Source organism: Hyperolius riggenbachi, chromosome 5, assembly GCF_040937935.1.
Source record: "Hyperolius riggenbachi isolate aHypRig1 chromosome 5, aHypRig1.pri, whole genome shotgun sequence".
NCBI classification, from domain to species: Eukaryota; Metazoa; Chordata; class Amphibia; order Anura; family Hyperoliidae; genus Hyperolius; species Hyperolius riggenbachi.
In genome coordinates this window covers 131,510,921-131,537,155 of record NC_090650.1, presented here as the reverse complement: position 1 = coordinate 131,537,155, position 26,235 = coordinate 131,510,921, and the positions used below count along the sequence as shown (strand labels likewise).

At 42.6% G+C, this 26,235-nt stretch overlaps 1 protein-coding gene across 3 annotated transcripts in view; it reads left to right on the top strand.

Moving 5' to 3' along the window:
• Positions 1-26,235, top strand: part of DNAJC13 (DnaJ heat shock protein family (Hsp40) member C13) — a 295,032-nt gene that overhangs the window by 20,005 nt on the left and 248,792 nt on the right. The window contains exon 2 of one of the 3 annotated variants that reach the window (XM_068236263.1): positions 3,562-3,578. The exons of the other annotated variants lie outside the window; for them this stretch is intronic. The gene's annotated coding sequence lies outside the window, so the exon portion shown is untranslated. The remainder of the gene's footprint in view (positions 1-3,561; positions 3,579-26,235) is intronic. 3 annotated transcript variants of the gene reach the window in all.

Here is a 26,235-nt window from a genome sequence, read left to right as displayed (position 1 = left end):
CACAGAGACAGCCTCGAAACCTTAGGGATTTAGAGATGATCTGCAAAGAGGAGTGGACCAACATTCCTCCTAAAATGTGTGCAAACTTGGTCATCAATTACAAGAAACGTTTGACCTCTGTGCTTGCAAACAAGGGTTTTTCCACTAAGTATTAACCACCCTGGCGTTCTGATTAAATCGCCAGGGTGGCTGCGGGAGGGTTTTTTTTAAATAAAAAAAAAACTATTTCATGCAGCCAACTGAAAGTTGGCTGCATGAAAGCCCACTAGAGGGCGCTCCGGAGGCGTTCTTCCGATCGCCTCCGGCGCCCATAATAAACAAGGAAGGCCGCAATGAGCGGCCTTCCTTGTTTTGCTTACATCGTCGCCATAGCGACGAGCGGAGTGACGTCATGGACGTCAGCCGACGTCCTGACGTCAGCCGCCTCCGATCCAGCCCTTAGCGCTGGCCGGAACTGTTTGTTCCGGCTACGCTGGGCTCGGGCGGCTGGGGGGACCCTCTTTCGCCGCTGCACGCGGCGGATCGCCGTGCTGTAGTGGCGATCAGGCAGCACACGCGGCTGGCAAAGTGCCGGCTGCGTGTGCTGCTTTTTATTTCATTAAAATCGGCCCAGCAGGGCCTGAGCGGCAGCCGCTGGCGGTGTTGGACGAGCTGAGCTCGTCCAGACCGCTCAGCTGGTTAAAGAGACACTGAAGCGAAAAAAAATATATGATATAATGAATTGGTTGTGTACTATGAATAATTACTAGAAGATTAGCAGCAAAGAAAATATTCTCATATTTTTATTTTCAGGTATATAGTGTTTTTTCTAACATTGCATCACTCTATAATATGTCCAGATTACACAACACTCAGCATTCAAAATGAGTCTTTCAGAGCAGTCTGTGAAGTAATAAACTCTCCTCTGCTAGAGGAAAAGTAAACAGTTCAATTACAGTTGAGATAATAAAAGTCAGATAACAGCCCTCTCCAGGACCAAGTTGGTCGGAGAGCTTAATAGCTTTTTTGCATAGAGATAACAACTGGAGTTTCTCAACTCTTCCTGCACTGGAAACAATTAGACTGATGTATCTGATCTTAATGTTTTTTTTCTTAGCTGTACTACACATACAAATCATAATATCATCATTTTTTTTTCGCTTCAGTGTCTCTTTAAGTCTTTTATTGTTAGAGGGTTCAAAAACTTATTTCACTCAATGAAATGCAAATCAGTTGCTATCTTTTATCTAAGGTTATTTTTTCGATTTTCCTTTTGATGTGCTATCTGCCACTGTTAAAATAAACCTACCATTGAAATGATACTGTTCTGAGACTTTTCATTTCATTGTCATTGGACAAACTTACAAAATCAGTGAGGGGTCAAATAATTATTTCCTCCACTGTATGTGAGCATTCTATAGACATTGATCAGGCTTTAAAATGTGTCCATTGCAGTACTCACCCATTATAGCAAACTCTTTATGCAATGTGCAAAATATGAATCCAGCCTAGAGATCAGGAAGTCAGATGTTGGGGGTCACCTGTACATGGTCTAGATTCTCATCCACATGGCTCCGAACATAGCACCCTAGTCTCTCAGCACGCGTGAGGTATATTAGTTGGGCTCAGGAAATACTTTAACTTGTCATAGTCCATTGTAAATAACTATTTACAATCTAGTAAAGTTTGAAAAATATTTATACTGTACACAATTATGGAGAGCTCCCTTGAGATGATGTTACCCACAATAGGGGGTACTTGGCCAATCTAGTCATTCATAAAGGTGCGTCTGCTATAGTAATGTTAAGAAACCCTGTTCTAGCTTGTGTATGAAACACAGTTTAAAAAACAGATACCTGAAAAAAGGGAAGCCACTGGATCCTGCAGAGGCTTTCTACGCTGTCCTCCTAACCATCATTTGCCATTCGCTGAAAGAAATCAGACGAGAGCTTGTTGGTTTTCTGATCGCGATCCTCTTCATGCTTGTGCGTGAACGTACTCTACCTGTGTGAGTACGGCTGCAGTTCCATGCTACTGTGCCGTCGTGGCTGTAACAAAGCCGTGCTCGTGCATAAGGAGGACCAGAGTGGTGATCGTCAGGAGAGAACTGGGCATTGGCGGGGTGGGAGGACACTGCCTCTTGAAGATCCAGAGTAAGGCTGAACGATTTTCGGTTTAAAACTGAAAATCATGATCAGGGGCTTGACGATCTTCAGATCGTCAAAGTGGCGGTTTTGCGGCGATTCCTGGTTCAGGCCCTGCGGTACTGGGCAACACTCGCTGCCTGTTCACCGCGGCTCACCGCGTGGCAGTCGAATGTGGTGAAGCCGAATGGGATCAGAACTTGCTGGAGAAGGGGGCTGGGAGAGGAGCAGGTACCATCGGCGAGAGGGATCTGTGCCTATATACACTAAAGGGAAATGGGGGGATTGAATCTGCCTGTACTAAAAGGGGGAATCTGGCTATATACGCTAAAGTGGGGGTCTGCCTGTACTAAAGGGTGGGATCTGGCTTTATATATTAGGGGGGTGAACTGCCCATATACACTAAAGGGGGATCTGGCTATATAAACTAAAGGGAATCGGGGAAGTTTATCTGCCTATACTAAAGGGGGGATCTGGCTATATACACTAAAGGGAAGGGGAGGAATCTACCTATATACACTTTGACCTGGCTATATACACTAGCGGCCTGTACACACTGCTGCACTTGCACTGTGCTTTTAAAATCGCATGCGTTTTTCATTTGCAAAGTCTTTTGAAAAATCATGAAAATCGTGAAGACCTGTACACACTGGTGTGATGCGGTTTTTTATTTTTATGAAGGCTTTTTCGATTTAAAGATCACATGCGATTTTAAAAGTGCAGCGCAAGCGCAGCAGTGTGTACAGGCCCTAAACGGGGTATCTGGCAATATACACTAAAGGAGGATCTGCCTATATACACTAAAGGTAGGGGGAGGGATCTGGTTATATACACTAAAGGGGATCATGATGGCTAACCTGTACTGCGGCACCTATACACGGGCTAACCTGTACTGCGGCACCTATACACGGGCTAACCTGTACTGCGGCACCTATACACGGGCTAACCTGTACTGCGGCACCTATACACGGCCTAACCTGTACTGCGGCACCTATACACGGGCTAACCTGTACTGCGGCACCTATACACGGGCTAACCTGTACTGCGGCACCTATACACGGGCTAACCTGTACTGTGGTACCTAAACAGGCTAACCTGTACTGCAACACCTATAGCTGGCTAAACTATACTGGGGGCACCTATACATGGCTAACTATACTGGGGAACCTCATACTCTCCATCGGTGTGCTGATCCATTGTGTATTGAAAATTGTGAATTGAAAAGAAATCACAATTTCTGTCAGATATCGTGCAATTCTTTTCCTAAAATCATTCAGGTCTAATTCAGAGGCTTCCCTCGCCTTAGGCAAGAATTTTTTTTTCTCATCCTTAGCTTGGCATCTGGTTCATTTTGTAAGCAGATTATGCTGTATGAGCAATTAAAATGTCTGTCTTGTTAAAACACACTTGAGTTCACAATATGTTTTCTTTTTTATAGCCTTTTCACCATAAAAGGTAAGGAAAATGACAATAGAAGATGCTGAGTAACCAGTGCTACTGCCCTGCTAACAAGATGTGCAAAGGTCAATACTTGGGTTTAGGTCTGCTCTTAAACCAAGCCAAAGAAAGCCTAACTAGGCATAACTACTCTCGGTGAAGGATTACAAAACAGAATTGAAGGACACCTGAAGTGAAAAGGATATGGAGGCTGCCATATTTATTTCCTCTTAAACAGTGCAAATAGCCTGGCTGTCCTCAATTCATCAAGCAATACCGCTTACTTTGCAGAGCATTTAGAAAAAGGTCAATTCATCAATGCTTTTACCACATGGAAAGGTGAAATTACCGAGCAGTGAGGTAAATTACTGACTTGTTCGGTAAATACCTCAACAAATGTTAGTAAATGTCGATTATTATTTAGTATTTATATAGCGCCAACATTTTCCGCAGCGCTGTACAGAGTATATTGTCTTTTCACTTAAAGAGAAACTCCGACCAAGAATTGAACTGTATCCCAGTCAGTAGCCAATACCCCCTTTTACATGAGAAATCTATTCCTTTTCACAAACAGACCATCAGGGGGCGCTGTATGGCTGATATTGTGGTGAAGCCCCTCCCACAAAGAAATTCTGAGTACGTACTCTTGGCAGTTTGCTGTCTGTGAACCTTGCTGCATTGTGGGAAATAGCTGTTTACAACTGCCCCCCAAAAAATGCAGCAGCTACATCATCTGCCAACAGTAAAAATTTCACCATGTAATGTCAGAATGTAAATCAGGGATTTAAAAGATTTTACAATGGGCAAACACTGACTAAATCATTTATACATAATTATTGTAAAAATGAAGCACTTTTTTATTACATTATTTTCACTGGAGTTCCTCTTTAACTGTTTCTCAGAGGGGCTCACAATCTAATCCCTACCAAACTCTTATGTCTATGTATGTATGTATCATAGTCTAGGGCCAATTTTAGGGGTAAGCCAATTCACTTATCTATATGTTTTTGGGATGTGAGAGGAAACAGAGCTCCCAGAGGAAACCCACACAGACACGAGTAGAACATACAAACTCATTGCAGATGTTGACCTGGCTGGGATTCGAACCGGGGACCCAGCATTGCAAGGCGAGAGTGCTAACCACTACGTCACCATGCTGTCAATTCATCGAGATTACATCATGTGGTATCAGGTTCCATCCAGCAGCTCCAAGGTGGCGAAAACCAGCTTCTAATGCCTTCCGTGTGGATATCCCAATGATCGACAGGAGCAAGGAACCAATAGAAACAGCCCCTGTCCTGTGATCGGATCTGATAGGTTGTGCAGGCTTCTCGGGTGGAACAAACTTTTCTACCCCCCCCCCCAGGCAGCGAGCAGAGTGAACAGAACAAAACAGGCTTCCCCTGTGGCCATTTAACCAATTAAGTTACTGTTTGAAGATGCGGAGGAGTTAATGGGGAATTCACTTAAGCATGGCATGTGTAAATGTTTCTTGGGAGTTCATTTAAGCTGTGGCAATTAAATAAAATGTTAAAGGGGCCCATACACTGATCGATTTCATCCATCGATTGATCAGAATTCGATTCTATCAAATCTATCGATCGATTTGATCTATCTGACAGGATGGAAAATCTAGGTCGATCTGCTGCTGGCAGCAAATCGATGGCCCATAGAGTTGCATTTGAGCTAATGGTCCAATAATGCATTTAGATGGATTTCCAATAGATTTAATTCTGAAATCTATTGGAAATCCGTTCCTAGTGTGTGTGGCACACATCAGATAGATTCCTGTCGGATTCAACTTGACAAGCATCTGACAGAAATCTATTTGATGATCGAATCTGCTGCAAATCTATAAGTGTATGGCCATCTTAAGAAAGACTAATAGACAGATTCAGAGCAAGCAGAGGCAGTAAAACAAACAGTATAACAAATGTACATCTAAAGGGATGTCGGGATGCCTCTTGTTAGTGTAATGCTGTCACTGCACGGAAAAGCTTACTCTTCTGCTGTTAAGGCTCATACACACATCAGACCATAGTCTTTTGAAAATGAAAGATCACAGACCAATTTTACCCCCTTCCATGTAGTATGAGAGCCATATCTTCACAGTCTATTCTATGGAGCTGAACTCCCCATCAGACAGAAGTCTTTGCAAGATGCTGCACACAAAGATGCTGTAGACATTCAAAAGATCAGTATCTGCAAAAGATCTGTTCCTGCAAGAGATCTGTTCCTGCAAAATGCATTCATAGTCTATGAGATCTGCAGATCATTATACAGTGGAGGAAATAATTATTTGACCCCTCACTGATTTTGTAAGTTTGTCCAATGACAAAGAAATGAAAAGTCTCAGAACAGTATCATTTCAATGGTAGGTTTATTTTAACAGTGGCAGATAGCACATCAAAAGGAAAATCGAAAAAATAACCTTAAAAGATAGCAACTGATTTGCATTTCATTGAGTGAAATAAGTTTTTGAACCCCTACCAACCATTAAGAGTTCTGGCTCCCACCGAGTGGTTAGACACTTCTACTCAATTAGTCACCCTCATTAAGGACACCTGTCTTAACTAGTCACCTGTATAAAAGACACCTGTCCACAGAATCAATCAATCAAGCAGACTCCAAACTCTCCAACATGGGAAAGACCAAAGAGCTGTCCAAGGATGTCAGAGACAAAATTGTAGACCTGCACAAGGCTGGAATGGGCTACAAAACCATTAGCAAGAAGCTGGGAGAGAAGGTGACAACTGTTGGTGCGATTGTTCGAAAATGGAAGGAGCACAAAATGACCATCAATCGACCTCGCTCTGGGGCTCCACGCAAGATCTCACCTCGCGGGGTGTCAATGGTTCTGAGAAAGGTGAAAAAGCATCCTAGAACTACACAGGAGGAGTTAGTGAATGACCTCAAATTAGCAGGGACCACAGTCACCAAGAAAACCATTGGAAACACATTACACCGCAATGGATTAAAATCCCGCAGGGCTCGCAAGGTCCCCCTGCTCAAGAAGGCACATGTGCAGGCCCGTCTGAAGTTTGCCAATGAACACCTGAATGATTCTGTGAGTGACTGGGAGAAGGTGCTGTGGTCTGATGAGACCAAAATAGAGCTCTTTGGCATTAACTCAACTCGCTGTGTTTGGAGGAAGAAAAATGCTGCCTATGACCCCCAAAACACCGTCCCCACCGTCAAGCATGGGGGTGGAAACATTTTGCTTTGGGGGTGTTTTTCTGCTAAGGGCACAGGACAACTTAATCGCATTAACGGGAAAATGGACGGAGCCATGTATCGTGAAATCCTGAACGACAACCTCCTTCCCTCTGCCAGGAAACTGAAAATGGGTCGTGGATGGGTGTTCCAGCACGACAATGACCCAAACTGTACAGCAAAGGCAACAAAGGAGTGGCTCAAGAAGAAGCACATTAAGGTCATGGAGTGGCCTAGTCAGTCTCCGGACCTTAATCCAATAGAAAAACCTATGGAGGGAGCTCAAGCTCAGAGTTGCACAGAGACAGCCTCGAAACCTTAGGGATTTAGAGATGATCTGCAAAGAGGAGTGGACCAACATTCCTCCTAAAATGTGTGCAAACTTGGTCATCAATTACAAGAAACGCTTGACCTCTGTGCTTGCAAACAAGGGTTTTTCCACTAAGTATTAAGTCTTTTATTGTTAGAGGGTTCAAAAACTTATTTCACTCAATGAAATGCAAATCAGTTGCTATCTTTTATTTAAGGTTATTTTTTAGATTTTTCTTTTTGATGTGCTATCTGCCACTGTTAAAATAAACCTACCATTGAAATGATACTGTTCTGAGACTTTTCATTTCTTTGTCATTGGACAAACTTACAAAATCAGTGAGGGGTCAAATAATTATTTCCTCCACTGTACACACCTTGTTTAACAGACATTCATCTGCAGATCCGATCCACCAGGATGGATTTTCAGATCTGCAGATGAATGTCAGTTAAACAAGGTGTGTATGATGATCTGCAGATCTCATAGTCTATGAATGCAATTTGCAGGAACGGATCTTTGGCAGGAACACATATTTTGCAGATATTGATCTTTTGTGTCTGTACAGCATCTTTGTGTGCAGCATCTTGCAAAGATTTTTTTCTGATGGGGAGTTCAGCTCCTTAGAATAGACTGTGTAGGTATGGCTCTCATACTACATGGAAGGGGGTAAAATTGGTCTGTGATCTTTCATTTTCAAAAGACTATGGTCTGATGTGTGTATGTGGCCTTACTGAACAGGTTTTTGTTAATGGGCTTCGGTAAATTACCAAACTTCTACCGCACCTGTAAAAATCTTGATGAATTAGTAAAAATAGTCCGAAATACCGAATGTGGTATTTTTAAAGAGACTCTGTAACATCAAAAACATCCCCTGGGGGGTACTCACCTCGGGTGGGGGAAGCCTCGGGATCCTAATGAGGCTTCCCACGCCGTCCTCTGTCCCACGGGGGTCTCGCTGCAGCCCTCTGAACAGCCGGCGACAGACCCGACTGTCAATTCAATATTTACCTTTGCTGGCTCCAGCGGGGGCGCTGTGGCTGCTTTCGGCTCCGAAGAAGACGGAAATACCCGATCTCAGTCGGATCCGCTCTACTGCGCAGGCGCCGGAAACTTGCGGCCTTACTGAAGGTAAGGTAAATAATGACGTCACCTTGTACGGAGGGCCGCAGCGAGACCCCTGAGGGACGGAGGACGGCGTGGGAAGCCTCATTAGGATCCTGAGGCTTCCCCCACCCAAGGTGAGTACCCCCCAGACGTTGACGTTACAGATTCTCTTTAAGGGCTTGTGGTTTTTTTTTTTTTTTTTTTTTTATCAAACAGCCTTTGATGAATTGAAGCCATAGTCCACGAACAAACATGCAGATCAGAGGTTTGACTGGATTTGCCACATGCTTGTTTCAGACACTACAGATGCCAGAATGCCAGAAAGGTCAGCAGGACTGCCAGGCAACTGGTATTGTTTTATATGGCATCTTCCATATACCTCTCACTTCAGGTGTATGTTAAACTGCTTACTCTTCTGACTTTGTTACCCCGTCAGCTATATTTTCCCTTTTATAGCTCAGACTAACATCTTTCACCTTGTAATATACACTATGCGATATGTGTTTGCCTACCTTCCCTTATTCTGCACACATGGTAATCCATGAAAGGTGAACTGGAATCCTCTGACTAGTACTTTATTCAACTCCAAATAAATGCAAAAAATGCATCCAACAGGCTGTGGGTGTAAAGTAAATCTAGGCCTGACAACCGTCGTGTATAAAAGCAACACCATCTGAAAGGCACAAATGTAGGCAGCAGCGTAGCTTTCACACCAAACAGCCATTAGGCCATATTTCCTTACACTGCTGCCTGTTCATCAGTATTTTTTTTTATTTGCCTCAATCAAGTTTTGATCAAAGGATTCCAATGACTTAGGGCTAGTTCACAGTGCTCAGTTGTTTCTGCATGTCACCTTGCTGCCCATACAATTCTATGGGCCTGTTCTCAGTACTGCATTGTAAGTCATCACGTTCTTCTAACTCGTTGCAGGCAAGCTTTTAAAATCTATGTCCAGTCTCCATTGCAGTTCACACTCATAACGCGTGCATTATGCAACTGACCACGGTGAATCCAGCCTGATGCTTGCATGGATATTGTTCCTCTGACTGTCTGACACAATGATTGCAGCATGGAAATGGTATAGGTAGAAAAAAAACAACGTTTTGTAAGAAATAATACCTTTTAATGGCTAACTAATAGAGTTAAATGATGCAAGCTTTCTGGGATCTAGTCCCCTTCTTCAGGCATATTTCCAGATGTAAGCTGAAGTAAAACACTGATGCAGATAAATGGTAAACACGAAGATGACAGTTGTGTTGGTTACTGTTTATCCGTTAGGTGTCAGGTGATCAGCAGGCTGGAGCCAGTGAGTTAGTGCAACCATACATGAAATCCAGCAGGTTTCTCAAGATCATGAAGCCAAATCAATCATGTTACATAAGGTGTCATGAATCCTGTTCCACAATTTAAACCTTCTGTTAATGTCTTGAACATTTTCATAATTTGTACTCAGAAACTTTTCTTAATTGATCATTTTTGAAGTTTTGAAGCATGGAAATGGCAAAGATGTGCATCTGTTCCAGTTATTAAAGCACAAATGTTTCCCATAGACTGTTGCTTCTCTTTTTCCTAGTCTGACTATCTGGAATCCAAATAAATCGGGAACTCTGTAGAATTAGGCAGACCGGCAGTTTAACACAATGAAGTGATGTTTATTAAAATGTCTGTAATGTACCGTAGTTTGAAGTGGACATTAGCATGACTCTGATAATTGGGAAGCCATTCCCTGGGTAGAAACTTGGAATGTTAAAGCTTAGTGTTTGTTCATTTACACTTGATCTACACATTTCATGTTCCCCAGCTACAGAAGCGATTCTATAGATTACAAACAATAGTCCCTCCCTCTACTGTTCATTGGGATGGGGGCCTGGTGTTCAGGGTCAGCGTTTACTATTTGGTTTTGTCATGAAAGTGGCATCATTATAATGATGCTGTAGATCAGCAAGTAACCACTTACCATGCCTCGTGGAAGTAGAAGCTACATCCCAGGGAATACCCCGTCGCGTCAGCAACAATCAGTGCAAAGGACCATGTGGTTAACCCGCAGTGATCAATGTTACGAGTAACCGTTATCATTGTAAAAAGCAGCATTCACAAAGCCTAGGTCGGTAAAAAAAAACATGTTTGGGAAATTACCAAATGTGGTGGTATTCCTTTTTTTCCAGTATTCACAAAGATTTACACAGGTGCGGTTGAAGTTCGGTAATTTACTGAAAAAAACCCTGTGTGGTAACAGTTGCATGCTACGGTACTCTTCCACTGACGGCATTACAATAGGTAAAGGCATCCCCAGAATCCCTTTAGATGTATATGTTATAATAATATTTGTTCTACTCCCTCTGAATCTGTCTATTAGCCTTTATTAACATTTTCTTTAATAGCCTGTGTTTAAATGAACTCTTAATAAACGTTAAAGTGAACCTCCAGACTAAAAATCTACTCAGCAGCACTGAAAAGGCTTGGTGTTTCTTTAACAGTTTCACAGAATCAGAACTTTTTTTTCTTATCCAAAACTCAATTTTAGCTGAACAGAAGAAAACTGCCTGGGCATTTTTTCCCTCATGCTGTGCAAAGCATTATGGGATTTCTGATATTGTTGCTCTCGTTCTGCTGTTTTGATGCAATTTTTTTTTTTTTTTAAATTTGAGATTTGAATCCTAGCGTGTGCATCTGGGAGGTGTGATCAGGGCACAGGACAGTTGGAACTGTCTCATGCTCCCTGTCACCTCCTTTCAACCAAAAAAAGATGGCTGCCCCCATGAACAAGATGGCTGCCCCCATGAAATAACAAACATTTGCCTGTTCTTTTAAAACCGGGTGGGTAAGAGATTATATTACCTATCTATTTTAATTAATGTAACTAATTTAACTTAATGACAGTATGTTTAGGCTGAAGTTCCCCTTTAAACATGCCATGCTTAGATGATTTCTCCACTTGTTCTTCAGCATCTTCAAACAGGAACCTAAAGGGTTAAACAGTTGAAGGGCTGCAGGGGAAATCTCTTTTGTTCAGCTTTCAACTTTACTGCCTGGGGGTCAGAGGGAGTAGCAGGAGAGAGAGGCTGTTCCTATTGGGTTTCTGCTTCTGATATTCACTCTGAAGGCACGCAGAAGATGGTTTTTGCCACATCAAAGCTGCCGGTAATTACGGTGCATGTTTCTGTGCTTTACTGCATGTTCTAAATCTTTGTGAATGGACATTTTACTGACTTGTTGAGCTATTTACCTCACTGCTCGGTAATTTCAGCTTTCGATGCGGTATCAGCCTTAGTGAATTTACATTTCACTAAATGATTTGTAAAATCAACTGTTTACTGCATTGGCACATTCAGTAATGCTATGTGAATGTTGGCCAAAGTGTATACAGGAAGTACTTTACTTCCTGTAATGATTGTACGCACGTGACTCCTGCACTGCACTACTGATTGGTGAAAGGGATCATGTGATCGCTTGACCCTTGTGACTGCTATGATTTGCCTAAAGGATCATGTATTGTAATGTTCACAAAAGTACTTTTTATATACTGTACACACTGCCAGAAATGTTCTCACAACTCAGAAATTGCGTATGGTACTTTCATTTCCCAAGTGACAGCTATTGAAACTAAAGAGCTAATGGCTGGTTTCTTGTAAGACACATAAATAAAGTAGAGCTATCACATGACCTGAGAGGGTAATCAATACCACAACACAGGGAGAAGTGAAACTGGAGCCTATTAATCCAACCGTGCTGCTGAAGTAACCAAAACCGGAAGACTTGTACAATTTAGGTTTGCTGGATAAAAGTGATTCAATTATAACTTTGATGGCGGACATACATGATACAATCAAAGTGTTTGATTCCCCCCCCCCCTATTTTTCGGGGGGGGGGGGGGGATGATTGATTGTGTAGGAAATAAATTAAAACATTTATTTATTTTATTAAAAATCTGATGTGTTTGAAAGGTCAGATATGAAAATTTAAAGTTTTAATCAGTGTTTTGGAAAAATGTATCATACATTTGTGCTACATTGGTTCAGTTTTTGTGATTAGTTGATCAACCAAGAAAATTGATCAGATTTCTCTGGTTGAAAAAAGAAAAAACCTCAAAAAATGAGTTTATTATTATTATTATTTAGTATTTATATAGTGCCACAGTGCTGTACAGAGTATATTGTCTTATTTAACTGTCCCTCAGAGGTGCTCACAATCGAATCCCTACTATAGTCATGTCTATGTATGTATCATGTAGTATATGTTTTGTTGTCTAGGGCCAGTTAACTTAGCTGTATGTTTTTGGGATGTTGGAGGAAACCGGAGTGCCCTGAGGAAACACGCAGACACCGGGAGAACATACAAACTCCGTGCAAATAGAGCTCTGGGACCCAGTGCTGCAAGGCAAGAGTGCTAACCACTATGCCACCATGCTGGCCACCAGGCCCGGTACGCCCATGATGCCAAGTAAGGCGACTTCCTCAGGTGCCAGAAGTCTTGGGGCAGCACCAGGCAGAAACAGGAGGTGAAGATACTGTCTGGAAAACCTATACTGGGGGCAACTCTACCTGGCTAACCTTTACTGGGGGCAACTGTACCAAGCTACCACTACTGGGGGCACCTATACCTGGCTACATAAATATACTGAGGGTGTTTTGGGGGGGGGGGGGGGGCTCACTGCAGCTATAATGTGCAGTGCAAATTCTTGTGTGCTGTGCCATCATTCCAATTTGGGGGGGGGGGGGGGTCGCATCCTCACAAGTTGGCCTCAGGCAGCAAAAAGTCTACAACCGGCCCTGCTGGCCACCTTATCATTTGCAGCAGTCAGATGATTGATGAAGGATTAGTCCTTAGAACCAGAAAACCCTAGCTAGGTCAGATTAGTAAGAGGTCTGATACCTCACAAAAATTAGAACATTTTTCTGGAAATGAATGAAAGGATGAAGATTACTCAAGCTAGTTATTAATATGTATACCTACTGTACTTTCTGTGAACTCTAAATCCATCCAGGACAGAAGAAGAAATTATCCAGCTCTTCTACAAACCAGAGAGTGATCATATCCTGTGAATCCTCCCTTGTATCTGGGTACAGTGCTGACCTCACCTGCAGGACGGAGCAGTGCTTTTCAGCGCAAATAGATTTGGGCGCAGCCGGCGCCACCATAGACTGTAATAGGAATTACAGCTATAGTGGCGCTCAGTAAGTAACGTCGGCGCTGTCAAGACGGAGCCGAAGTTGCTTTTAAAAAACAATAATTCGGCCTCCAGCAATAGCTGGAAGCCAAAATATATCATTCCCCACTATCCATGGCGGCCTGGAGGGGGAATAGTAATTAACACGGCCCGGGCTTGTGCAGAAGCAGGATCAGCCATATACCGGCTGTATCCTGCGCCCAAGTCTACCGGCGCTGATTTCAAATGTATGTCCTGCAGGATGCTACCTTCATTGTAGGTGGAAATACACTATAAGGGGGGCGGAGCCAGGCATGAAACTGTGAGGACGTGTCTTCCCGGAGCTCCGGGCTGAGAGCTGTCTTTTTGCCTATAATGAAGAAGCATTCTGAAACTAATCCTCTCCCTGATACCACCACAGCACGGGGGAACAAACGAGGAACAAGACAGAACCAGACCTCAGTCTTAAATACTGTCACTAACTCCGTGGCGAAGTACTTCACAGGCCCAACCACACGCTCTAATCCTGACAAGATCAAGATGACAGACCAAGCTGGCCCAGCAGCAGCCCCTGGCAATTTATCATCCTCTCCCTCGGCTAAAAGTCTAGAGGACATCTGGGAATTTTTACGAAGCCTCCCAACAAAGGAAGACTTAGATAAACAGACTGACCTCATTTTGACCACCACGAGGTCTGAAGCTGCTGCTCTGCGTGAAGAGGTTACTGGCCTGACAGACAGGGTCTCAGGAGCAGAAGCAAATATCTCTCAGCTACAACGAGATGTACAGCTCCTTAAAGAAGCATCCATTAGGCTCCCTGCACACTGCAAATCCGTTTTCCGATTCCGTTTCCGATTCCGATTCCGTTTCCGATTTTCCTTGAATACATTCAACAGAAAAACGGATCAAAAAACGCAGCATGCAGTTAAGATTAAAAATCTGAATCGGAATCGGATGTAAAAACAGATTAAAAAGCGGAATCGGAATCTGAAATGCATGCAGTGTGCAAGAGGCCTATAACAAACTGCCCTGAATAACTTTTACCGATCCAGCCTAGAAGACCTACAAAATAGGAATCGCCGCAATAACGTCCGCATTCGCGGCCTGCCGGAAACCACACGCAATGAGGATCTTCCAGCTACTGTACAGGCTATATTTGATAAAGTCCTCGATCAGATCCATTCACCTCCGATCCGACTGGATCGGGTTCATCGTGCTCTACGCGCCATGCCTCAGGGTGACTCCCCGCCCAGAGATGTTATATGCAGAGTCCACCATTTTCCTATTAAGGAAGCTATTATGGCAGCCGCTAGGCGTCACGGTACTATTGACTTTGATGGAGCCCAGATCACACTCTACCAGGACTTGGCCCCCTTCACTTTAGCCCAAAGAAAAGCACTTCGGCCACTTCTTCAAGCTTTACAGGATGAGGGAGCGACTTACCGCTGGGGTTTCCCCTTCAATCTTCAAGCAAAGATTGGTTCCCGCTCAGCCATTTTACGCACTCCTGCTGATGTCCCTACCTTTTGCTCATCCTTAGAGATCGAACAAGTACCTCTTCCTCTATGGGACCCTGACCGACTGCTGATTAACCCACCGCAGAAAAAGAAACCGGCAAGAGAAGTTCAGCGTGACTCATCCTTGTGAGTTGTTTTAAGTGTTTCTTCAGCCCTTTTTCTTTTCTCTGAAGAACTATTCTCACGAGTGACCTATCAACACTCTTATTTTTACTTCTGTTTTTTTTTTTTTTTTTTTTTAAACTAGGCACTTAGTGGACCTAAGACTCACATTTTTTCCTCTTGTTTTGGTTTTTGTTTTCTTTTTGTTTTTTCTTCTGGTGTTCTGGACTTACTTACTTCGATAGCTGATATACCACCTGTTCCCTGCATTAATTTGTTTTACCCAGTTCGAAACGTATGACCTTTACACAGTGGCTGGTCTGTTTTCTACCTTTAATGGTTATATTGCATGTGCATCATGATATAGGTTCTTATCTCAATGGGCACTTTTATGTTTCGCAACCCCTGTGACATACACGGCTGTATTTCCACTGAGAGTTTAATCCTGTCCCTATAGACACATCATTATGGCGGTTTAATCAAAACCCGCTCCCGTATATTTTCCTTTTATTCCCCCCCGCCATCCCTTCCCCCGTGCATATCTTAAGACTATACAAATGTCAATCAGTTTATCAGTTTTCCAGCTTCTCATGGGCTCATAGCCATTTATACAGATGTGTATGCCCGGGGCTCCGGGATACTCCTTGTGTGTGGAATGTCCCTTCGTAACCCACCCATTATGGCCTTACAGGCTATTTTAAATGTTTTAGATCTATGTTGCACAATTTTTAGTTTAATATTATGCTATGGGATATGGATTTTTCCTTTCCCATTACTCTTTTTCTCTTCTTTCTCCTATGTTCTTCCTCTCCTGTCTCTTTCTTGTTTTCTAAAGATCTATGCCGGGCCGACCCTGACCTCACCCTTAGCACGCTATTCACATCCTCATGTTCCTTAAAACTCAAACCCTGAATACGAAGGGACTTAACCTCCCTGAAAAACGTAGAGCCCTCTTACGCCAACTTCATAAACAACGTGTGCACATTGTGTTCCTGCAGGAAACGCACTTCAAAGGCAATACTGCCCCCAAACTTACTGATAAGTATTACACTCAGGCCTTCTTCAGTAACTCGCCTGACACAAAAACCAAAGGTGTAGCAATATTACTGTCCAAGGATTTCGATTTTCGTTTCTTGCAGGAACACAAGGACAACTCCGGCCGCTTCCTTTTTATAAAAGGTACTTATTTATCCCGAACTTTTACACTTGGCACTTATTATGCCCCTAATAGTGGGCAACCGGCTTTTTTGGTCAGGGCCCTCGATGCCCTTGATAGCTTCGCAGAGGGAAGCTTAATTCTGGGAGGCGATCTTAACATGATCCTGGACCCATCTGTGGACTGCTCTACGGGTAAGAGCTCCCTGACCAACAGAGCAATTGCTAAGTGTAGGAGGGAATTGGCTCAGCGCCAATTAGTCGATATCTGGAGGATCCAGCACCCATCTGGGCGCGATTATACTTTTTTCTCCAACTTACACAATTCCTATACGTGTATTGATCATATTTTTATCTCTCAAAATCTACTCTCTGAACAAATTTCCTCAGAGATTGGCAATATGACGCTATCTGACCATTCTCCGGTTACACTGGAATTGGGTATTCGCCCTAAAACTCACCTCCCTAGACAATGGCGTTTGAACATTTCCCTTCTGCAAGATAAGGACTTTAAACACTCCATTTCCAACGCCCTTCAGGAGTATTTTTTAACAAATACTACTGAAGAAGTCCCGCTTTCTTCAATCTGGGAAGCACACAAATGCACCATTAGAGGGAAAATGATACAAGAGGCGAGCTTCAGACACAAAAAAAGGCAGGAAGACATTCTTCATAGTTTAAACACTATTAGAGTACTGAAGTCGCGTCACAAGAAAACCTTATCATGTGCTGATTTGCAAAATCTGCAATTGGAAAGGGAAAAACTGAAAACCTTTCTCTTCCACAGGGAGAAACACTTGGCTCTTAAGTGCAAACACTCATGTTATGAGTTTGGCAACAAGTGCAGTAGAATGCTAGCTAGGGCCCTCCGGGAAACCTATGCTCACACTAATGTGGCACATATCCAAGACCGTTCGGGAATTAAAAAATATAGATCTGAATCAATCGCCAAGGTTTTCAGGGATTATTACCATTCCCTTTACAACTTACCATCTAACAACTCTGATCCTCCTAACCAGGCAAGGTCTCATGCCATAAACACTTATCTACAAGCTGCTGGCCTGCCCAAATTGACTGAACAAATCGTTAGTGATCTAGAATCCCCTATAACTGACTTTGAACTTAGACAGGCAATAAAGTCTTCGGCTACTGGCAAGGCCCCCGGTCCTGACGGCCTCCCACTTGATTATTATAAAACCTTTGGAGACATTCTGATCCCCCGCTTACTGACGTTTCTTAATGCCTTAGTATCGGAAGATGTTCCTCCCTCTAGTCTACCCAGAGACATGCTATCTGCACAGATAGCGGTTATTCCTAAACCGGGTAAGGACGCTCTAATTATCGTCCCATTTCCCTTTTAAACGCTGACTTGAAACTGTTTGCCAAAGTGTTGGCAAACAGGCTTTCCCCCCTTATGGATTCACTAGTTCATCCAGACCAAGCTGGTTTTATACCAGGACGTGAGGCGAGAGACCACACCATACGCACAATTGATCTTATCCAATGGGCGCATAAGACACATACCCCTCTGCTTCTTTTATCCACCGACGCCGAAAAGGCATTTAATAGGGTTGACTGGAGCTTTTTTAGAGGCTACACTTCAACATATAGGCCTTGGTCAACATATGTTGCGGTGGATTATGTCACTCTATTCCATCCCGTCTGCGCAGGTCCGTGTTAATGGTGTTGTCTCTGCCTCTTTCCCTATTGCCAATGGTACAAGGCAAGGCTGTCCCCTTTCCCCTTTAATATTTGCCTTATCATTAGAACCCTTCCTACGCACTATCCGCAAGAATGTGAATATCAGAGGCCCCCAACTACCCTCTTCAGAGTACAAGGTGGCGGCCTATGCGGATGATCTGCTATTTTACCTGATAGAACCCCACACTTCCCTCCCCTCTTTGGAACTGGAATTAAAATCATACCAATACATTTCTAATTTTAAAATAAATGCAGACAAATGCCAAGCTATGGGGGTATCCATGCCAACTAATTTAAGTTCCCAGATCAAAAATAACTTTCCTTATAAATGGCCACCACAAGCTATTACATACCTTGGCATACGTATTCCCTCTTCACTAAATGATTTGTACAGACTCAATTTTGTCCCTTTGACCCAAACTCTAACTTCCGATCTACAGCGTTGGGACAAACCTTGCTTTTCCTGGTTAGGAAGGATCAACATTATAAAAATGAACATTTTACCAAGAATACTATACCTTTACCAAACCATACCAATAGTCTTGCCAGCGGAACACTTTAAGACTTTACGGAAGTGGTTTGCACGGTTCATCTGGAAACGCAAGCCCCCACGCATCCGTTACACTGCACTTGTTCTGCCCAAAGATTCTGGTGGTTTAGCTGTACCGGACATGGGAAAATATCACTCCGCAGCATCCTTGACTCGCCTAGTTGACTGGCACAGGAACTCCAATCAGAAAAGATGGGTACAACTGGAGCAAGATCTTGTTGGCACGGAGCTTTGTGTTTATCCTTGGTCCTCTTTTAAAATACAAAATGAATATCTCTCACCTCCACCTTAAATGCTCTCTTTAGGGTCCGCCATCTCCCAGATTTATCTCCTTGGCCTTCCCCTATGGTGCCCTTACTAAACAACCCATTATTCCCCCCAGGCTGTTCTTCTCAAAGCTATGCCTGCTGGAGAATGGGTGACATAATTAGATGCCGTGACCTCATACAAAATAAAGCTTAGATCCCACTCTCACAGATACGTGACTCACGTTCATGTCCATTTTTGGATGAATGGAGTCACATGCAATTTGTCCACTTTCTCAGTTCTCTGGGAAATGGGGAGCAACTTTCTAGACCACTCTCTACTTTTGAGAATTTATGTTTATCTAAGGGCACCATTAAAAAAACGCTTTCCCAGTTATATCAACTTCTGCTCTCAGATACCACCTGGTCGCTAGAACTCAAATCTAAATGGGAATCAGAACTTAACTGTGTATTTTCTGATGAGCGTTGGCAGAAGATACTCACGCTAAATCAATCTGCCTCAATGTCCTCTCGGATCAAAGAGTCCAATTATAAAATCTTGTCGAGGTGGTACCTGACTCCGAGCAGATTAAATAAAATCTTCCCTAATACTAGCTCTCAATGTTGGCGATGTGACAATGCAGTAGGCTCATTAACCCACATATTCTGGGACTGCGAAGCTATAAAACCATTTTGGCAATCGGTCCAGAAATACATTAAAATTTTAACAGACGGAGATCCGATTGAAGATCCCTCATACTACTTGCTCCATAATACCCCAAAACCCTTTAAAAAATTCAAGCGCTCTCTTTCTCGCCATTTGATCCAAGCTGCAAGAGTCCTTATTGCTCGCCACTGGAAATCACAATCTGTGCCTTCAATAAGGGAATGGATCAATGAGATAAAGTTTGTCTATCAGATGGAGTCTTTGACCCACACCTTACACGATAGGGACGAGGCCTTCTCACGTACATGGATTCACTGGGATATGTTTCTAGAATCAGAAGAATACCTACAAATTCCCCAGGATACATAAATATTTTACATTTTCCCCTTCGTAATGGGGTGATTCCACATTTTTCCTCATAAACGTGAGTTTTTTACTAGATCATGTGAGGTCTATTTGGGTTCGGCCCGGCGCGGATCTTACTATAAATCTTTCCTTCTTTATTTCACTCTAATGGGTTCTCTGGATCTGGTCTTCAGAGGACCCATTCTATTTATCTCCTTTCCTCTGGTTTTCTTTCCTTCCCCCTCTTTCTTTCTTTCCCCTTACCCCTCTTCATATACTCCGTTTAATAGTGGTAACACTACAGTTTTACTCTTTAAGCGTTAATAGTGGGGGAAGGGATAGGCCCCTGGGCTTAGGATTTTAACTGTTGTGCACAATAGTTTGGAATGTTATATCTGACCTGTGGCTAGGAATGCCCCTCCCCACTAAGTGCTATTGTTATCTGTATTTATTTTGTTCAAGACTGTGATGAACCACTTGTTGTTGTTTTGTTTAAAATGCTTTTTCTTCTTCAAAATAAAATAAAGAATCTTTAAAAAAAAAAAAAAAAAAAAAAAAAAATCCACTATAAGAAATTGGTAACACTGGAAGTGTACTGTGGTGAAGGGAGGTTCAGGCCTTTCTTACAAAGGTGCTCCCAATGGCCTAATGTCACCATCTGTAGTCTTGTTATATTGCATTTTTTCTGTGTCTGCGTTTTTGTTGGCTTTGCATTTGTGTGCGTGCCATTTTGTATGCTTTTGCGTTTTTCATGTGTTTTTCATTTTTAATAATCTGCCTTTTTAAGAGAAAATTACATTACCAGATTTTTTTTTTACAAAAATGCATGAGAAAACACATGCAATTTGCATACAGTATGGGGGAAAAGTAAATTGCATGCAGTTCGGATACAGCTTCAGAGAAAAGGGAATAGCTGTGCGATTTTAGATCGCGCACTAATATGATTTTTGTGAGGCCCATAGACTTGTGTTATATCGAATTTTGCATGCAGTTTCCGCAATGCAGCGAAACATGCAATTCTAATAAGTGTGCTCCCTGCCTTAGCCGATGGGAGCAGCTTAGTTGTGCAGTCCTAATTGTATTTCTTCATTTAGGCTTGAATCTCATTCCATAAACATAGACGCAGGTTTGCTTTAACCACTTCTGGACAATGCTAATTGAAATCTATGCTGTTTGGGTCCTGTTATCCCTGCCAGGATGTTGATTTCAATTAGCGCGCCATATAGACCGGCTGCTACTGCTATCGCGCTGCTGCAGCCCACTCGCACTGCTGTCATTATAACAGCAGAGCTCCGTGAGCTGGTCAGGAGCCGATTTCATTGGCTCCTGACGACCCTGTGATCACAGGGTTGAAATCTGCTCCTGATCGGCTCACAGAGCTCTGTTGTCATAGTGATGATAGGGCGAACGGGCTTCAGCGACGGGAGAGCAGCGAGAGCAATGAGTCAATGCGGCGAGATTTGATTTAAAGTACATAAAAATTATTAAAAAGCTTCAGGCTTTAGCTGCACTCCACTCTGGGTTTTACAGGCTCCACTCAAATTCACATGTGATAAAAATAAAGTTCCACAATTTCCTCAACGTGAAGTCCTTTTCCTCAAATGTTTCAAGGTCCCTCTTCTTGCATATCACAGTACACCTCCACGACACCCAATCAGAAGCCACTCACCAGATGCCATGACCACCAGGATGTAGTGGGGATATTCCCAGGTCACCCCCGACCTCCATGATCAGATCCCATTCATGGCCAATGTGATGACCTCAAATAAAAACCTCTCATAGAGTAATATTATAAAACTAGTAGTATAAAAGAGTATTGCACTCACATATAACAACTCGTAAAGTAGTGTACAGTTTTGTGTACGGGCTCTACCCTGTTCAGTTGGCCTGTGCTGCCTCCTCCCAATGTGCTGTCCTCGAAGTGTATGGTCGGCTGCCAAATGCACAGGCTCCATCTCACCACTACCCAACTCAGCTCACTAGTACTCGTGCTCTGCACTGTGTTGGGAAGTGGTGACATGGAGGCTGTGCACCCGGCAGCTGACCAGACACTGTGAGGACAGCACAGCATGAGGAGCCAGGCAAGGCCACCTGAACGGGGAGAGCCACTACAAAAAAAACCTATGCTGTTTTACAAGTCGTTTTGTGTGTGTTTTATACTAATAAATAGTTTTACTGTATTACGCTATGAGAGGTTTTTATTTAAGGTTATCACTTTGGCCATGAATGGGATATTGAAGGTGGAAAAGGAAGTGGATTGTATCTGATCGTGGAGATCGAGGGTGACCTGGGAATATCCCTACGTGCTACTAGACCTGGTGCTGATCACATCTGGTGAGTGGCTTCTGATTGGGTGTGGTGGAGGTGATACAGTGATATGCAACAAGAGGGGCTTAAAAACATTTGCAGAGGTGGAAAATGACTTCATCTTGTGGAATTTGTGGGACTTTATTGCTATTACATATGAACTTGAGTGGCGCCTGTGTTGAGTATTGAACTGTACCATTGTTAGAAAAGAGCAGGAGGCACGCCAACAGCAAGCTAAGGTGCAAACAGAGACAGGTAGTGTGCATCAGACATTGAGTATTGATCCTTGGTTCTACGAATCTATAGTGATCCTGGGATTGTTGCTTTGGGGCTCATTCACATTCCAGGAAAAAACAGCATTTTCTGGAACGCTGGAAAATGAAAAATCAGTGAATTCCAACTAGACTGGCCACTGCATGCAAAATGCCAGTGTGAACAGGGCCTAATACAGATGACTTTCACGTTTGAAAGTAAATATTGTATTTTTGCCTGAGTTTGGCAGAATGGCAGCACTTTCATTTTTGATGCAGTTTTGGCACATTAACAAGGACTGCATTTGCCATAATTAGTCTAAAGTGCAGTATACTGGACTTTTTCTTGCAAGGTAATGGCATTTCCTACTGTTTTTATCAGAACACATTTACGGTACTTTAATGCAACATTTTATGCAACATCTGGTCATATTTTCACAAGAGCCTTAATCAGTGGCTCAATATGGTAGGCAGACAGTTAATGTTAGCTGATTAAAGCATCTGATCCAGCATGTTTGTAGGAAGACAGAACGTTATGCTGTAATTCCTTGAGCGAGTAGAGCACAGAGTATAGCACATGATGGCTTGTGGTTTTTGTACAGGAACAAAACGGTAATTTGTAGAGGAAACCCAGTCCTAAGCGTTCCATATCCGATTCACAGCCAAAGTAATAAGAGGCGAGTTTGGGGAATTTCCTAGAACTGACCCCTCGCATTTCAGCAGAAATGGCCAACCTTTGACAGAGCCGTGTGTGCTGTGCAGTGAACGGTTTGGTGAACTCTGACCTCTGCTGCGGTTTTCTCTCGGCATCCTTGCAGGAAGAAGTTACTCATCTATAAGTAAATTATATATGTTGGTTAAATCCATTCATTCTATACTCCTATTCCCATTTGGAATAATTCAGAGTACGTTTGTTATTTATTTTTGCATTTGTTTCATCACTTTTCTACTCAGGTTTAGATACTGTAAACGCCATCCTGCCCTTGTGCAAGTTAACCACTTCACAACCACATTTGTACGCATTTGGAAAGTGTTCATAAGGGGCTCCTGTTCAAGTATTTTGCAGCATTTGGCTGACCAACACTACCAGCAGCAAAGACAACTGTCTGCTTTAAGGACACCTGTAGTGACAGGGATATGGAGGCTGCCAGATTGTGAGCCCCTCTGAGGGACAGTTAATGACAAGACAATATACTCTGTACAGCGCTGCGTAATATGTCAGCGCTATATAAATACTTAAATAAATGCTGTAAATAAAAATTCCTTTTAAACAATGCAAATTCCTTGGCTGTTCTGCTGATCCTGTGCTTCTGATGCAAGGTACACACGAATACATTTTCTGACAGATTTACTGTCCGATCGATTATTTACGACAGGTCCGATTTGAATTCCGATCGATTTTCTGTTTACTTCTGTCAAAAATTTATCGGAAATCTGATCGGACCTGTTGGAAATAATCGATCTGACAGTACATCTGTCAGAAAATTGTGTCATGTGTATATAGCATAATGCTTTTAATCATAGACTTTGAACAAGCATGCAGATCAGATGACTGAAGTTTTACAGGATTCGCTGCATGCTTGTTCCAGGTGTGTGATTCAGACACTACTGATGCATGATCAGCAGGATGCCAGGCGACTGGTAGTGTTTAAAATGAAATAAGAATGGTAGCCTCCATATCCCCCTGACTTACAGTGTACTTTAAATGCTGTTGTTCTGCCACCTGTTCAGGATAGGCTGCGGCCGCCAAAAAGTTTTACAATGTAAAATACATGTAATGTAATACCCTACATACATATAAAATGTTTCACTTTCGCTCAATAAGTGCTTTTGGAAATGAATGAAACACAGGTTTACTACCTACTGTAATTGACAACGACATAGGAAAATGTAAAATATAGTGCATTTTACTCTGAGACAAATGTACATCTTGTATATACAGTGTGTATGCATTTTAAATCTTACATTGGCACAGCTTAATTTTAAAATCTGCATTTAATTAAAAATTGATTTAAGTTAATCGTGGATTTAAACGTTTTTTTGTAAAAAAAAAAAAAAAGTATTTTTGACAAATGATAAAACATTATTTGTTACACCAATTCATAGATCCTCAGCTACATCCATCCATGTTCACTTATTTCAGTATAACCAGGGAAAGTGAATTTCTTTGATCTTTCCACACCACCATAAGGCCACAGTGAGTTGGGGGCTCAGCAGTGCAGTGTCTATGATTTGGTTGATGATGCTCAGCTTGCTACGGCTATAGTGTTCTAATTGGGTGTTGCTCTCAAGTATACAGTGTACAGTGTAGCGAGTGTGGCACCCTGTTTAAGCACTGCAACTAAAGGTGGGCACTAATGATACAATTTACTGAATGATCAATTGCGAACGATTCTTCATATGAACGATCATAAATGATCGTTTGGGACCACTAGTGAACAAAAATCTCCTAACTGAGCCGATCAGACTGAATTGATCGGAACTGAACTGATGAGATTGAACCACAATTCGGATCAGATTCATTAATCTGATCGGATTGGTTAGGAGATTTTTGTCCATTGGTGGTCCCAAACGATAATTTACGATCTTTCATACAGAGAATCATTCGTAATCTATTGTTAAACAAATTGTATCATTAGTGGCCTCCTTTAGGGAGAGGTTAGGTATAGGGAAGCAGAAGGATGCCCGAGTGATGGAGGGCAAGCACCAAACATGCACTGGATTCAGTTTTCGGTGTTTTGATCTCCCCTTTTACATGTACACCCTCATCAACCCCCAGCACATGCATCCATACACTAATGGCAATCACTCTGCTGGGACACTGCCACATACTCCTTTATGTTTGTGTGCAGAATTATAATAGTGCCTCAGTAATCCCTTTGGGCTGGGGTCCAGTACAAATGACAAAATGCAATGGCTAAGTGCTTTTGTAGCGATGTAGCACCGTGTTCTGGAGGGATTTCTGGTGAATTTAAAGCGCATTTGAATGTTAAAGCTAGTGATTTAGTACAGCGATTGAGGTTTTTTTTTTCTTTTGTTTTGTGATTCTGGGTGGTAAAATAGCTGCAAAATCGCTTTGGACACTGGTTGCAAAGTAATTTGCTCAAAAAATGCTGCAGGCAACACAATTGCGATTTCCCTAAATGTGAAATACCCCCTGTGGAATCACCCCAATTCCCTTTCTTTAGCCAGCAATTCCAAAGCACTGCTGGGACAGCTTCTGTGGGTCCCATCCCTCATACTTGTTGGGGAAATAGAAGTGAACGTGTTTATGCACATACCCTCACCCTGCCTGAAATGTGTATTTCCTCCTTTATACTTGTACCTAGCTACATACAATTTGGAATGCACTGAGAATCTCTTCTCAGTGCTGAAGTAGTTCTGAAACTCATCCTGCCTGCATTATTGTGGCTGCTTGTTCACGCCTTGACATCTGGGAACAGCTCACATGTAACATCATTGTGAGTTTAGTAGCGGGAATGATTCCTGTCATTGTTTGTCATATTTGTTTTCTCCTTACCAACAGCTGGCAGAAATTTGTACAGCTGGATTGATCTTGACATAGCTGCCTTTTGTAGCACAGACGTATTGCAGTTTGGCTGCTTGCGAGGGAGATGTAACTAAATAAACTAGACTGGGTTATTCTGTTACTGCAGCAGGGTCAGACATTAAACAGAGCTTTTAATTTTTTACAGCCCCTTTTAAATGATCATGTTTAGTTTTTTAAAAATATTTTCAAAGCAAAAATTTAAGGATATAACAAACAACATTTGTAAAGTGTTTTTCTCTCGTAGGAGAAGCACATAAGCGTGGCTCAGACCATTAATTGGTTGAAAGGTAAATTGTGGTACAGAGGAAAAAATTATACAAAGTTGGCAAATGCCAGGCTAAGCAGGTGGCTTATCAGTCTGGATTTGAATGCCTCCAGGGATGGAGCTGTCTTTACTGGGTGTGGTAGGGAGTTCCAAAGGGTAGGGGCAGCATGACAGAAAGCACTGGCTCCAAAGGTTTTGAGGTGCACTCTGGTAGTGACCATGTTTATGGATCTTGCTGATCCTAGGT